General features: G+C 37.7%; 1 protein-coding gene across 1 annotated transcript in view; it reads right to left on the bottom strand.

Moving 5' to 3' along the window:
* Window positions 1-15835, bottom strand: part of CRB1 (crumbs cell polarity complex component 1) — a 214225-nt gene that overhangs the window by 102954 nt on the left and 95436 nt on the right. The gene's annotated exons all lie outside the window — the stretch shown is intronic.

Genomic DNA, 15835 nt, shown 5'->3' with positions numbered 1-15835 from the left:
TGGGATATGTTATGTTTGAAAATCATTTTAATTATCTAAATATGAAACTTAAGGGAAGTTCAGGAGAGAGTCTAGGGCGAGGGACAAAAATTTAGATGTTGTAAACATCTATCTAAAGTTTAAAGTCAAGAGATTACATGAGATTTCCCAAGGGGTGAAAATATATGCATAAGGACTGAATCCTAGGGGACTCCAGCATTTAGAGTCTAGAAAACAGAGGATATGCTAGCAATAAAATGATAGTGAACAAGAAGAAAAGGAGGCAAATGTTAAATTAAAAAATTATATCAAGCAAGTCAGGGAGAACAACTGTAAAAATGAGATCAGTTCAGATGAGGACTGAAAATTAAGCTTTAGATTAGCAAAGGGCAATTGTTGACAGGGAAGGTTTTCACTGAAGTAGCAAAAGCTGCCTTATTGGAGATGTTACTGGGAAGTGAAAAAGTAGAGAGTAAATATAGACATCTCTTTGGAGGAGTTTGGAATAGAGAAGTGGATATTTGATGAGGTGTATGCATTCTAAGGAGCATTTTTTTAGATGGTATAGGCAAGCCAATTAAAATGATTTCGAATAGAATGGAAGATCAATGATGCAAGATCTACAAAGAATAATTGCTAAAGAAAAGTTCCTGAATCATTGAGAATGAACAGGGTGCCACGCATACGTAATAGTGGGAATAGTGTAATGGAAAAGTAGTCCAAACATAGGCAGGAGTTGGGAGGCAGCAAGAAAATGAGTGACAGATAAATAGGTGGGCATTGAGAGTGTCAATCTACCGTGGGCACTGGGCATCACTGCAATTCTTGTTGGGTGTACCAAGAATCCAAGATCCTTACCATTCTACCCAGGCCATCTCTCAGAGTTGGTTTTTGCAGCAAGCAACTTTGAAACATGAGGTTGAAAGTTGGGACAAAAAGCAGATTGGCTTATTGCCTGCTATGAAAACAGGTAATTTATCATGCTATTGTTCCTCCTCTGTGATGCAAATCCACTGCATATACACCATCCATCTGAGCCCTATCAAATCACCCCTGTACCACTTGCACGCAAGAGAAACCTACACAAACATGACGCTCGTGCAGCTTGCGCTGCTGTGAGTAAAAATGTCCTTTGTCTCTGATCCAATGGTTTTGTGTCTTCTGCCAGCATCCATGAGACAGTAACAGGCTAACTCATTCATTTATAAATAGGGTAAAATTGAATCTCAGACCCAACAGTTATGGCAACAAAGGTAAGATCCTGAAAGAGAAATGTCTTTTGGGAAGAAAAATGTTAAGAGCCTTTTGGGATGGGTTCAGACGTATGATATGGGTTCCCTGGACTCCCACTGAAGTGGTAGGTGAAAGAGGGAAGCAAGGGACCACCAAAGTCCTGCCTGTCAATCAGCTTGGAATTAAAACCAGCAGGCTTATATGATGCTTTTGTTGTCTCTAGCTCTCCTCTAGGTGGAAGGAGGAAGAAACATTATTATGACATTAGGGCAGCAAGCCCTGTGACACCAGCCAGAAGGCAACATGTCTGTGACTGCTGAATCAAGAAGCATTGAAAGGTGAAATAAATGGAGTCAACAATGACCTCATTTCTATTACTATAGAACTCTAGTTAAAGAAAAATATGAATTTGTTTGAGCCACAAGCAAGAGAAATTGAATTGGAATTGAAATTGACTGTAAAACTTTACTGGTGTAGAGCTGCTGTCTCCCTCTAAGACCCTGATACCTCCCTCTCCCTGCTCTACAGCATCAGCTTCTTTAAGGAGAAACAACCTTGTTGATATGAGACCTCAAGTTACTAGCTTACTCAGATATGGCACTGTTCTTGCCTGATGACTACCTTTTGACAGGGCAGAGCGCAGTGACATGCATGCGGACAAGAAAAGAGGGGTCCTCTGGGCCCTGACGCTCATCAGATATCAGGAGATACATGCGTAGGAAGCAGCTCTGGCACTTGGACACCAGCCCCAGCGTGAGGACCAAGCCTTTTCCCACTTCCACTCCTGTAGGCTAATCTCCCCATCACCCTGCACTCCTTGCACTCCCAACTGGGGGATAGTATGGTTTTCTGGTGGCCATTGTTATAACACCCAATGAGAACAACTAGAATAAAATGGAATATTCCATCAATACCTGGTTCCATCTTCTTACCAGAAAACATACCCACTACCATGGTCTAAAGCAAAAGACTGTGTTTCTAATCTGGAAACTGCATACCACATGAAGCTCCTGCCAAAATGGGCCTGATTGTTTTGCAGGAAAGGAGGTCACATTACAAGGAGCATTTTCCCTGCTCTCTTCTAGAAAACTGGCTATGTCAGATCTCTGACCCTCTCTTGGGACTACCATTGGTGCCTTGCTGACTCTCTCTCTGTTCTGTATCTACCTTCTTTGCCTCTTTCTGGCCAATACATTTTATTAAAAGTTTATTAAGGCAGTTTGAGCATTAAATATGCCCATGGACAGAAGACATTTGTCTCCTATTGGCCAACTCCCGGGTAATGATCAAGATGGAAGGGTGGAAACATTATATAAAGTTATTTTGAAAATTCATGATTCTGCCTTGACCATTTATGAACCTGAAGCGTCTTTCCTTCCCCTAGTGACAACCGCATGCCAGCTCGATTTGTGCACACTTTGAGGGGCAGCCACACCTAAGGGGGAGACTAAGAAATTCAAATTTAACTCTGATGCAGCTACCTGGATTCTTTTATTGAATTAACATGTCCTACATCATAAAGACAATGACTACTTGGTGAATATACTATTCACCAAGTAGTATATTTACTTATAGTGACCTAACTGGACTAAGTGGAAAATATAATGAATCTCGGTAAATATTTTTTAAGGTGACCTATTTCTATTCATGTCTGACCTCTCTGGACCAAAGGTGCTTGTATAAGCAGATGACTGAAGAAGAGGTAAAGTTATAGCTACTGGGTTGGGACACCCCAGTTTCATGGCTGTGTACAGGGAAGAACAATTCTAGCACCTGAGCACAGATCACTTTAAACCCCAGGAAGTTCAGGGGAGAAGGACACTTAGGCTTCTTATTCCTTATATTGAGCACTGCAGTCTGGCAAAACAATTGTATGTTCTAGCTGAAGCTAGGAGCAGCTGCATCTGACAATTTAAACTCACTGCAGGATGTGTCATCCTTGTCCAGGTGTTATAAAAACACGGAAGTTCTTGCAAACCTGGCTGGTCCTCGACTAGTTTGCCATACCTGACACCATGAGTGGAAGCACCTGACTGCCTCCTCAGCCTTGTATGTGTACAAACAGATAGGCCTCACAACTTCATTTCAATTTTTTTTTAAGAGATGGGGGTCTCACTGTGTTGCCCAGCCTGCTCTCGAACCTCCTGCCTTGGCCTCCCAAAGCACTAGGATTGCAGTTGTGGCCCACTGTGTCCAGACTCAATCTTAATAATATATCTTCATATGCTTTTCCTGATACTCAGGCGGCTTGGATGTTGCCACAAATGGCAATGGGAGCTGCAATTACTGTTTCTAATGTACTGAGTTAACCAAACCAATGTAACAACGGCATGGACCCATTTTAACAAGAAATTCTAAACTAGATTGTGTCCCTTTATATTATATATTTGCATGTTGGGGAATGTCTCTCCTTTGGGCATTAGGGTTGCTCATGTATTGCCCCTTTCATTATTGGTAATGACATTAAAGATCAGTAGGCCAATCTAAACTCCCTTGCCTGGGTCACAAGGGATAATTGACTGGCCTTAGACTCCTTTCTGTTTATCTAAAGTAAGATGTGCTGGTGACCCTGGGACTTATGTACAATTGGTTGAGTCCAGGGCCCTGGGGGGTAGAGTTGAAATGTGTGCTGCAGGTTGACTTCATCTTATTGCTTAGAGTCCTCTTGATAGTTTCCTTAATTAAATGCTGTATGAGGCAAATTGAACAGATTTAATCCCAGTCTCTGTCAGTCAGATTAAGCAGGGTGGCTAATGGAGTGTCATATTCATATAAAAATTTGAGTTCAGCCGAGAGCACATGGGGTCATGGGATGGCATGCTGGAAGAGGCAACTCATGTGTGTCCCGAAAGTTTCTTACTGGGAATGCTAGGCATGCAAGGCCATAACTGATCTTTACCTGTCCATTTCTTGGGGTTGGTTTTGCAGCAAGCATCTACGAGGAATGAAGCAACGTCTCCCTCTGGGACAAGGAGCAGGCTTCTTACTGTTTGTTGTAAAAACGATGAATTCCCCAACTCAATGTTCATCAGTTGTGACAAAAATCTGCCAGTGCAGAACTCATCTGGGCCCATGTAGTCCCAACCCTATGGGAGTTGGGTGCAAGAGTAATTGATGTGAAGCTGAGGCACATGCTGCTGGTTGTACACTTTTTTTCTGACACGAAAGTTTTATGCCTTTTGCCAGCATTCACAAAACAGTAACAGGATAACTTATGAGCTTGTAAAAAGGATAAAAATCAAACCTCAGAATTCACAATACTTTTGGTGGAGGGAAGATATTCTTTCCCTGATGAAATTAGACTTGATGATCAACTTAGGGTAACATAACAGTGAGGGAGAAGGTGTTGGAAGTTTGAAGAAAGAGAAGATATAAAAAGGGTTATCTTGGGAAGTAGAGCTCTAGAAGGATTGTTGTCTAGTGCTAAAGGCCCCATGAGATTTGGCCCCATAAATTTAAAATGACACTCATCAGTTCAGCGTGTGGCTTGTGAGTTTTTCTCCAACAACATTCAATTTGGTTGTAGGTGTGGAGAAGGCAGAGGATTGATTTAACCATAATTGTACTTTTGTCAGGCAAGTACAATGAAGAGAGAAGGAATCAGGAGAGCTGAGGGTAAACGCAAGAGAATAATTATAGTGCTGGACCTGGGAACCTTAGCGGAGACAGAGACAAGTGAGGCAAAGACTGGAAAAAAGGTGGTTAAGACGGTAGACTAGGCTCAATTGAAAAGGCCCTAAAGTATATGAACTGGAATAAATGGAGGTTCTGGTCACAAAATAGAATGATTTAAAGTGAGGTTTTCAGGAAGGTTATCGGTAATAACGAAGTCTAAGTTATGATCAAAGAAGTGGGCGGAAGCGAGTGTGCTGTGGCAGTCACGGTCACTGGAAATAAGGATTTCAAATAACAGAGAGACAATGGTTTGTATCGGTTGTCCACATGGATGTTGAAATTCTCAAAATGATGACAGAAGTAAGGAATTAACATAATTGATTAATGTAATTAGTGACTGGGGAGAAGATACCATGAGGTAGGAAGAACGTTGCAACCAAAAAAGGTAGTGAGTCGTGCAGTTCAAAGACATGTACTTAACATGACTTGGATTTTCTTGATGTAGGCATTTAATGCTATGAGCTTTCCTCTGAGCACTGCTTTTTCTGTATCCCAGAGGTTTTGATAGCTTATGTCACTCTTATCGTTCAGTTCAAGAAACATTTTTTTTTTTTTTAGACGGAGTTTCGCTCTTGTTACCCAGGCTGGAGTGCAATGGCATGATCTCGGCTCACCGCAACTTCCGCCTCCTGGGTTCAGGCAATTCTCCTGCCTCGGCCTCCTGAGTAGCTGGGATTACAGGCACGCGCCACCCTGCCCAGCTGATTTTTTGTATTTTTAGTAGAGACAGGGTTTCACCATGTTGACCAGGTTGGTCTCGATCTCTTGACCTCGTGATCCACCTGCCTCGGCCTCCCAAAGTGCTGGGATTACAGGCTTGAGCCACCGCGCCTGGCCAAGAAATTTTTTAATTTCCTTCTTTTTTTCATTGTTGACCCAATGATCACCTGGAACAGGTTATTTAATTTCCATGGTTTTGAGGATTCATTTTGGAGTTGATTTTGTTTTATTCCACTGTGGTCTGAGAGTGTACTTGATGTAATTTCTACTTTTTAAAATTTATCGAGATTTGTTTTGTGGCCTATCATATGGTCTATCTTGGAGAATGCTGATGAATAGAATGTATACTCTGCAGTTGTTGGGTAGAATGTTCTGTAAACATCTGTTAAGTCCATTTGTTTTAGCATATACTTTAAGTCCATTCTTTCTTTGTTGATTTTCTGTCAACAAAAATATAAATACCTTGTGGTTTTTTTCGTGTGTTTATGGGTCCTGTGAGATTTTTTCTAAGAATGCTCTATTTTGGTGTATTTTGAAGTTCTGTTTCAAGATTTAGAGCTGTCTTGTAGCAGTTTTTGAAGCTGGCTTGGTAGTGGTGAAGTCTCTCAGCATTTATTTGTCTGAAAAAAACTGTATCATTTAGTTTAGTTTTGCTTAGAGGCTTAGTTTTGCTGGATACAAAATTCTGAATGAAGAAGGAAGACTAATTTCCTAGATGAAGCAATGAAGTGAGGACCTTTAGCTTACCTTTGGGACCAGTCAAACATGAGATTTGGAAGAAGAATAAAAGACAACCACCAATCAAGCAGATTGCAGAAGAAATGGTACCCTGAGAATATAGCATGGTTTGAACTAAGCAAGTAAATGAAAGAAACATTTAGACAAAAAGTTGAGGATATTGGTAATTGGACTTATTAAATCTTCAGCCTATAGTGGGAAGTCGGAATGGGGTGGAAAATTGCATGAAATTATGGTATATACAGAACATTCTGGGATAGAGATCAGGGATGATGAACTGGCATGCTGGGACTTCTGTGGGTGACTGAGGTAAGCAGACTTATAAGTCATAGTGGTATTGTTCCTGAGGTACTTCAGGGAAAGTACAATCAATTCTGATTATATCTTCTTCGGAAATTAAATGTTGCTTAAGTAATGACTAAGAGGATAGTTTTTTGCCAAGGGCAAATATAATAAAACCTTTTTTGAGAAAGGGACATGTATTTCTTAAGGAAGAGGATTGGTTGGTCTCAGGAAGAGGAGAGGTTTTGGATATTTTTCCTTGCCCTGGGAACTTGGGCTGGGTTGCTCCGGCTGAAGTGAAGTTCCAAGTGAATGTGCATGTCATGGTGGTTGAGGAGGGGATGCAGGAGGAGAGAGGTGTTTCTGAGGGTCTTCTGTGTTAATGTCAGGAGACAGACTCTCTCAACAAACAACTACAGCAGAACTTGGGAAAGGAGCTATAATTAATCATTGATTAGGTCAGGTGCAGGTCAACAATATGGTTCTTCTTAATGATGAACATGCAGGATGGTCTACTGTGAGGACAACTCTCAATATTCTCAATCTCCCCCTGAACATTTTCTTCAGCTTTTTTCACTAACAAACACTTGGCTATTCTCAGGAAACACTACGCTCCTGAAAGCACTTTTAAATGGGTGTGGTCCACATTTCAATCATCAAAATAGAACCCTGGTATGAAAATCTATCATTCAGGTCTTCCAAGTTGCCGGGACAGTACCTTAAGACTTTAATGATAAATTTCCTGGTTTTTTTCTTTAGTTTGAGGAATTTTTTTTCTAATACATGTTGGCTAGTGAACTTAAATTGAAGAATTGGCACCTGTCTGCTGATTATTCCTTTGAGAGCTTTTCCCTTACTTGTGTGATTACAAGTCAGCAGAAGAATGCCAACTTGAGAAAGTAGCCAAGACCCTTGACGCCATGATTATCTATCTCTGTAATAAGGGTCTCACAAACGTATCTGTCTCTGTTTGTTCTGTATGTGGTCTTCCAAATATCAGCCTTTAAATTTTCCTCCTAGCTATAATGTCTTTGTAGATAGTAGGCAATCAATAAAAATGATTTTTAAAATTAATCTATGTATGACATGGTATACCTGTCCTAATTATTGCAGCTAACATAATAAAATCAAAAGGAGTACAAGCAGAAATAGTTATACACGCTATGAAGAGTTTGGTTTCTAGAAATTAACATGCATGGTAAAGGCAAAGATAAATGAATCAGATGAATCTGTTGAAAAGATGTTTATAAAATAAACGAGGATAGAAGGGAAGTTTGATCTTTTAGAGTTACGGTTTTATATGCATATCATCAGATATATGTTTGAGATTCCTAGGATTTATATTCTCAAACTTGAAACTGTAAGTAAGAAAAAAAAGTGCTTCTCTAGGAACAATGATCCTGAAATGTGAAGTCAGCAAATGAAAAAATTCTATTGAAAATCTCTTTTTCGGCAGGAGATGCTGACTGTCCCATATGTCCCATTCCTTCATGACTTCATGAAGCTTTGAATGATAGATGTTTGGCCCTCTATGGCTATTTTAGTTGGGTTTAGGTAAAGTGACAGGATTTGATTTTTAAGGAAAAGTGAACGCTTCATTTTTAGCAACATTGTGTTCGAAGCGAACGAACTTGAGAACGAAAGCCCTGTGTGCAGTCACTTTGCCAGGTGGCTCTCATCGGGGTGTTTATTGTTAAAAACTAGCTATTTCTGCCTGAGGTTTGAAGCCAGGACTTCATAAGATCCCCTGCTGCCCTCAGTTCTTTCCATACAGAGAGCAGATGGGTGAAGCAGAATAAAATCCCAGCCTCAGAGGCAACAATGTAGTGTTCCAGAGACCAGGGAGGGTGTTCCTCTGAGTTGGAGTACATGCTAATTGGAGTTGGTGAGGGAAAGTTAGAAATGAAAATTGGACTTGGCTTCTGAGATGCTTTGGAAACGTACTAAAGGTATTATCATGAGTATACTTTGATAAACAGAAATGAAATGTTCACATGAAAGACATATCAATTGTTTCCAATTTCACTTGGCTGGTTAGAACAAGATGGTTCAAGGGTAAGCACTCAGGTCATGAGATCCTTTTAAAAGTTTCAGTAGTAACCTTGATTTGTGTTTTAAAATGTGAATTTATCAAGCTGTTTGAGTGCTGGTAATTTGCACTAACTTCTATCTGGCACAAAGAGGATAAAAGTTCCCTTGTATTGATGTGCCTGATGGTGTCTTTCTATGGCTCCACTGTGCCAATTATACTGTCTTATACTTTCTGCATCATTTTCCTCCTGTTCTTTCCGTTTCCCTTGGGAAGAGGCCATGTATTCCCATCACTTTATCCCCAGAACTGAACCCAGTGCCCTGGACTGGAAAGCTCAAACATAACAGAAAGAAGCAGCCAACATTCCTTCTAGCAGTGGTCAAGGGTAGTCATACAAAATAAAGATAATTTACTGATGTTGGAATGGACTGAAAAGTGTTATTCAACCACAGGCCATCTCCAATTATAAATTTATTTTGCTTACCATTAAAATTATGTGGATGTGCAGATTTAAGTAAATGCACAGACATTTAAATAAAATAAATGGTGATGCTCATTTCTCATTTTAATTTGAGAGTTGTAACTATGGTCACAAATAGTTATGACAAGATATGAGCATATTTTGCCAAAATATTTTTGAAATGATCTTGGAGAATTAGAGAATAGTAACCCCGTTGCCTCGAAAGGCATGGTTCACTTCTAGTCATTAAAATATTTAAATGGATCTTTAGATTTTTCTTAATTATCTCATTGAGTGAGATTCTTGATTTCTTCAGGCCATGGTAACTTGCTTTACTTGCTGGAAATTCTAGAACAAACCTTCAATAAAAGCTAATCCTCCTTCAGGATGGCTTGATTCCTTTCACTGGGATCCTCTGCCTCCTTGAGTTCCTGTTTTCATTTCTCATCTTCCATTGTCTCAAACTCTCTCATTTCTATCTCCCTGAGTATAATTCTGAGACTCTTAATTATTTTTCTACTCTGGTATATATGATTTTTACATTATAAAAAGTTAGAAAAATTACATTACATATGCAAATATATATTGATATAAAAGATAATGTACTTATGCAAATATATATTGTATTTGTGTATATAAATGCAAATTTATATTAATATAAAAGGTAATGTGTTATGCAAATATATATTGATATAAAAAAGAATGCATTTATTACCCTTCACTTATTACTTCTACTACTTGTAAACAGTAATAAGTACATTCTTAATTATAATACAAAAGAGATTAGTTTTTACCTGTATTTAACAATTGCAATGGTTCTTTTGAATGGAGCTGTCAGCAAATGTATTATGCACAAATACATTTTTCATCATAATGGAAATTTTATTTTAATCTAACAAGCAACAGAAATGTAAATACACATAGCATGTAGAAAAGCAAACTGTGTCTTTCCTATCTGAAAAATATAAAATGGATGTATACCAAATAAAAATAAAGTTGAATGTCCAACTATTCAGGGTGGAAGAAAGGCAAGGGAAATATTAATTTATTTATTAATGATTAGTTATAAATATAGTCATCGTTTATCATTTGATAAAAATAAATGATATTTTGAACTTCCTGATACTATCAGGAAAATAAAAAGAAAGTTAACACTTGCTTTTCTGCCTGAAGCCATTAAAGAATAGAATTTTCTCCTGGAATCCCAGCTACTCAGGAGGCCGAGGCAGGAGAATTGCCTGAATCCAGGAGGTGGAGGTTGCGGTCAGCCGAGATCGCGCCATTGCACTCCAGCCTGGGTAACAAGAGTGAAACTCCATCTCAAAAAAAAAAAAAAAAAAAAAAAGAATATAATTTTCTTTCTGCTACTATAACACAAGTGTTTTTAACAAATGTTAAACAGGGACTTCCAGACTGGACAAGAGAGCATAGACTTGTCTCCCCCTGGTTCTCTCCACTAAGCATAACAGCCATATAGAACTCTGAAAGGTAGAAGAGGAAGGTGAACTGGTCAGAGACCTTAGGACTAACAGCAAAACATCAGGGCTTTTTATAACCTCCAGCATAACACAAGGAGGTGCCTCAGTCCTGGTGTTTGCTGACCCCTAGTCAGCAACAGAAGCAACAGAAGGCAGCCCAGGTTGGCTCATACTTTTCGCAGATTGAACGAGAGTCCCACCTACAGTACATGATGAGCCTGGAAGAATGGGCAAAGAGAATTAAACAAAGCTTTACTGATTCTATACATATATATATGTGTGTATAAAAAAGGATCTGAAAGAGTATGCAAAGAAAAATTGGCTGACGATTCCCCAAATTTGCCAAAAGACATAAATCTACTGATTATAAAAGGTGAGAATATCTCAAATAGGATAAACCCAAATAAGTTGACACCAAGTCATATTACAAATAAACTGCTGAAAAGTCAAAGAAAAAATACTACAAGCAGCTAGATAGAAGTAATGTATTACCTACAGGGCAACACCACTTTTCCTTTGTTTTTTTGTAAACATGTGATTGAGTTTATTGTATAACAGTAATAGGAAATGGGATTGTACAAAGATGAGGATTTCATACTGGGTGCCCCCCCACAGATTTGCCCAACTGTTTTGCATCGAGAAATTGGTTGTGTGAGCCATTTCCATGATGGCGATCCACTGGCACCTTTCACAGCTTTCCCTGTGTCACCAGCCGCATGATTTCTCATAATACCGCCAAAGCTTAATGTCCTAAGTGAGCTCATCCTTAGTGACGATTCTGTTGAGGGTCCTGTCTGCACCTTCCACATTCCCTTCCTGTACCATCATAGTCCTGGCGATGAACTTCAGACGTTTTGCCATGACCTTGGATTTAAGTCTTCATTCTACAGAGCCACAAAGACCCATCGCCAGGCATGGAAAGGACAGGAGTGGAAAGGAGGTGCCAGAGGATGCCAACAACAGCACACAGTTCCAAAGGGGACTGGGTTGGGAGTTGGGAAAGAAATCTTTGTTGGTCTTTGGCAAAGGGAGCAAGATCCCGCAAACCTGACCTCCTGCCAAGCCTGCCTTCCTTTCCCCAAACCCCGCACCCAACACCACTTTTCAATGACAGCAGATTTCTCATTTGAAACCATGGAGTGCAGAAGACAATTGTGGAGAATTTTTCAAATTCCATAAGAAAAGAACTGTCAGCCATGAATTCCACATTTAATAAAACTACCTATCAGGAATGAATGTGCAATAAATACATTCTCAAAGGAAAACCAAAAGAAATTGTCACTAGCATACCTACCCTCACAGAATGGCTAAAGAAAGCTCTCTAAACCTAAAGAAAATAATTTTTTAAAATAAAGAATCTTGAGGCCTAATGTGGAGAGGACAAAACAATGGAGAATAGAAATATTAGCAAACACAATGGCGTATCCTCCATTTCATGAGTTTTCTAAATTATATGTAATGATTAAAATAAAAATTATAACACCATCTAACCCTCAAAACAATATTTTAAAGTGGAGAAGGCAAAAAGAAAACCTAAATAGAAGTAAAATTCCTATACTTCACTTGAAGTGGTAAAATACTGAAACCAATAGGCTGTGATCAGTCATACCAAGAGAAATTACTATGAAAATTACACAGCAATATATTTAAAAACACTATACAGAAATCAAGACGCAATCCTAAAAATAGTCAGCTAACTCACAGGAAGTAAAGAGATGAATCAAACAGAAAACAAATAATAAAATCATAGAGCTAAGCCCTATAATAATAATTACTTAGACATAAATGGCCTAAATACAAAATTAAAAGGCAAATTAATTGGCAAAGTAAATTTAAAAACATGACCCAACAATTTGCTATTTGCTATTTGACATACTGTTTATAAGAAACTCATTTCAAATTTAATGACATAAGTGGGTTGAAAATGTAAGGGTGGAAAAATATATACTGTGTAAATATAATTTTTAAGAGGCAGGAATGGCCATAGCAATACCAAATGAATAGATTTCAAAGCAAAAAAAGAATATGAAAAAAAGAGTATCGTTGCATAGTGATAAAAAGATCAACACACCTGGAAGACATAATAACCCTAACTGTGTAGACACTGAACAATAAAGCCTCAAAATACGTGAAGAAAAATTGACAGAACTGAAAGAATAAATTAGACAAATCCATAATTATAGGTGGGGACTTTAATACCTCTCTTCTAACCAAGTAACAGGACTGCTAGACAGTCTTATTCTACATCAGTAAAGATACAGAAAATGTGAACAATCTGATCATTCAGTGGGATCTAATTGACAATATAGAAATTGCCTCTAAACAACAGCAGAACGTATATTGGTTTTTAACTTTTATTCAGGCAACCATGCAATATTTACCAAGATCAAAAACAAAACAAAAAAAAAAGCCCGACAAATGTGAAATAATTTGAATTATTTGAAATTATACAGAGTGTGTTCTCTAATCACAATGGCGTCAAACTGAAAACCAGTAACAGAAAGATAAGAGAAAAATATCTGACAAGAAATTAAACAATACAAATCTTATTTCTAAGTAATCCATGTATCAAAAAGGAGGTCAAAAAGGAAATTTAAAAATACACAGAATAGTATTAAGATGGGAATATGGCATATAAACATATGGGATGCAGCTACTAAAGCAGGATTGGGAGTTAAATAGAAAAGAGAAAAGGTCTTAAATCAATAATAAAAGTTCCTGTCTCAAGAAGCTAGAAAAATAAAAATAAATTAAAAAAAAACAGAAAATAAACCCAAAGCAAGCAGAAATAAGGATATAAAAAAGAACAGAAATCAATAAAATTTGAAAACAGGAAAACAGAGAAAAATTAATAAAACACAAACCTAGTTTTAAAAAAAATCAATAAAATTGACAAATCTGTCAAAAGATGGACAAAAAAAGAGAGAAGATATAAATAGTCAAAATCAGGAATGAAACAGAGAAATCATTACAGAATCTGCAGTCATTAAAAGGGTAACAAGGCACTACTATGAACAACATTACGCTCAGAAATTGAATAGAAAAATCAGCAATATAGAAGACTGATCAATACAATCACTTAACATGATCTAATTGACATATACAGAATTTTTTATTCCACCCAACAACAGCAAAATACACAATTTTTGGAAAAAAATGGACCAATCCCTTGAAATCCACAAATTACCGAAAATAGGTAAACTTGATAGTTTTATAAGAATACTGAAATTAAATTTGCAATTCAAAAGATCCAGACAATGAAATCTCTAGGCTCAGTTGATTTCACTGAAGATGTCTACTACATATTTAAAGAATTAACATCAATTTTACATACTCTCTTCCAAAAAATAGAAAATGAAGAAACATTTCCCAACTTATTTTATGAGGTAAATATTACCTTGATCATAAAACCAGACAAAGACAGTACAAAAATTAAAAAAAGAAAGAAAGAGAGAGAAAGAAAACTATAGACAAAAACCTTTCACGAATTTAGAAGCAAAAAGTCTTACAAAACATCAGCAAACTGAAAAAAATACACCAAGTAGGATTTATTTCAGATATGCAAGGCTGGTTCAATATTTGAAAATGAACCAGTGCAATCTACCACATCAACAAGCTAAATAAGAAACTTACATGATAAATCAATTGCAGAAAAAGCATCTGACAAAATCCAATACCCATTTATGATAAAAACTCTTAGCAAGTTAGGAATAGAGAGGAACTACTTTCCAAAAATTCTATGGAGATCATAGTTCATGGTAAAAGACTGCTTTCCCTCTAAAATTGTGAATGAAGCAAAATATCTGCTCTCACAACTCTTCTTCAACATAGTAAAATAAATAGCATGTGTATTGTAAAGGAAGAAATAACACCATTCCTGTTTGCAGACGCCGTAATCGTCTATGCCCTGGAATCTACAAAAAGAAAATTCCTAGATCTCATAGGCGAATTAAACAAAGTCTCACTATATACAATTAACACACAAGCAATGATATTTCTAGCTCTCTAGCAAGTAGCATCTGTTGCTTATTACCAGAAGTAAAAGTATGGACACATTTGGCCACTGCATTTTGGTATTGGAGTCACCAAAGAAAACACATACAATCAAGTACTAGATGGAAAAACACTTTACTCACGTAGAGAAGAGAGAGAGCAGGGTCAGCTCTATAGTGGGCGTCAGTCCTCGTAAACAGCAAGGCCTTCTTAGCAGCAGATGTGGGGCAGTTGGCAGCCTGCAACCCTTTCATGCTGCAGCAGAAGAAAATTTTGCCCTCCCCACAGAAGAAAGATATAGCAGTGAGGCTGGCTAGGTGCCATATAATACACATGTTTAAGCAGAACAAGGGTGTACACACTGGGTCCGAAACAGGGAAAGATATTCCCACACAATGTGATAAATCCAGCATGGGCTGCCAGGACTCTTTATCTCTTGGGAAGGAAATGTTCTAGGCCCAAGGCCCATTCTTCTGTGGATGAGTAGGGGTTTCAAAGGCCACATGCACAAGACTGCCTTTCCCAACACTAACAATGAATATGTAGAAACTGAATTAAAAGCAGAATACTATTTACTATCCTACAAAAGAAAATGAAATACTCAGGTATAACATTGCAAAAACATGCCCAGGGTCTGTATGTGCAAAATTGCTCAACAGTTAAAAAACAAAAGCAACTAGGAAATAGGAAAAAAAACATGGGGAGACATTTTCCTGAAAAAGACTAACAGATGTCAAACAAGCATATATAATAATATGTTCAACATCACTAGCCATTGGAGAAATGCAAATTAAAACCACAATGATATAATTGCATATCTATCAAAATGACTGATTTAAAAAAAAAACAATGATAACATTAAATATCGGTGAGACTGCAAAGTAACTGGATCACTCATACATTGCTGGTGGGAATGCAAAATGGTATAGACATTCTGGAAAACAGTTTGACAGTTTCTTCGAAAACTAAACATGAAGCTATCATAGGAACCAGCAATTTTACTCTTGGGAATTTATCTCAGAGAAGTGAATACTCATAGTCACACCAAAAGCCTGTACAACAATCTTTCTAGAAGCTTTATGTATAGTAGTGGAAAACTGAAACTATCTAGATGCCTTCAATGGCTGAATGATTGAAAAACCTTTGATATACACATACCATAGAATTTTACTTAGCAATGAAAAGGAACAAACTATTGATACACCCAACCTCAATAAATCTCCAAAGAATGATGCTGAATGGAAA

Source organism: Sapajus apella, unplaced genomic scaffold (genome assembly GCF_009761245.1).
Source record: "Sapajus apella isolate SASKATOON/1434 unplaced genomic scaffold, GSC_monkey_1.0 scaffold22, whole genome shotgun sequence".
NCBI lineage: Eukaryota > Metazoa > Chordata > Mammalia > Primates > Cebidae > Sapajus > Sapajus apella.
Note: the sequence above shows the minus strand (reverse complement) of the source record. Positions and strands in the feature narration are given on the sequence as shown.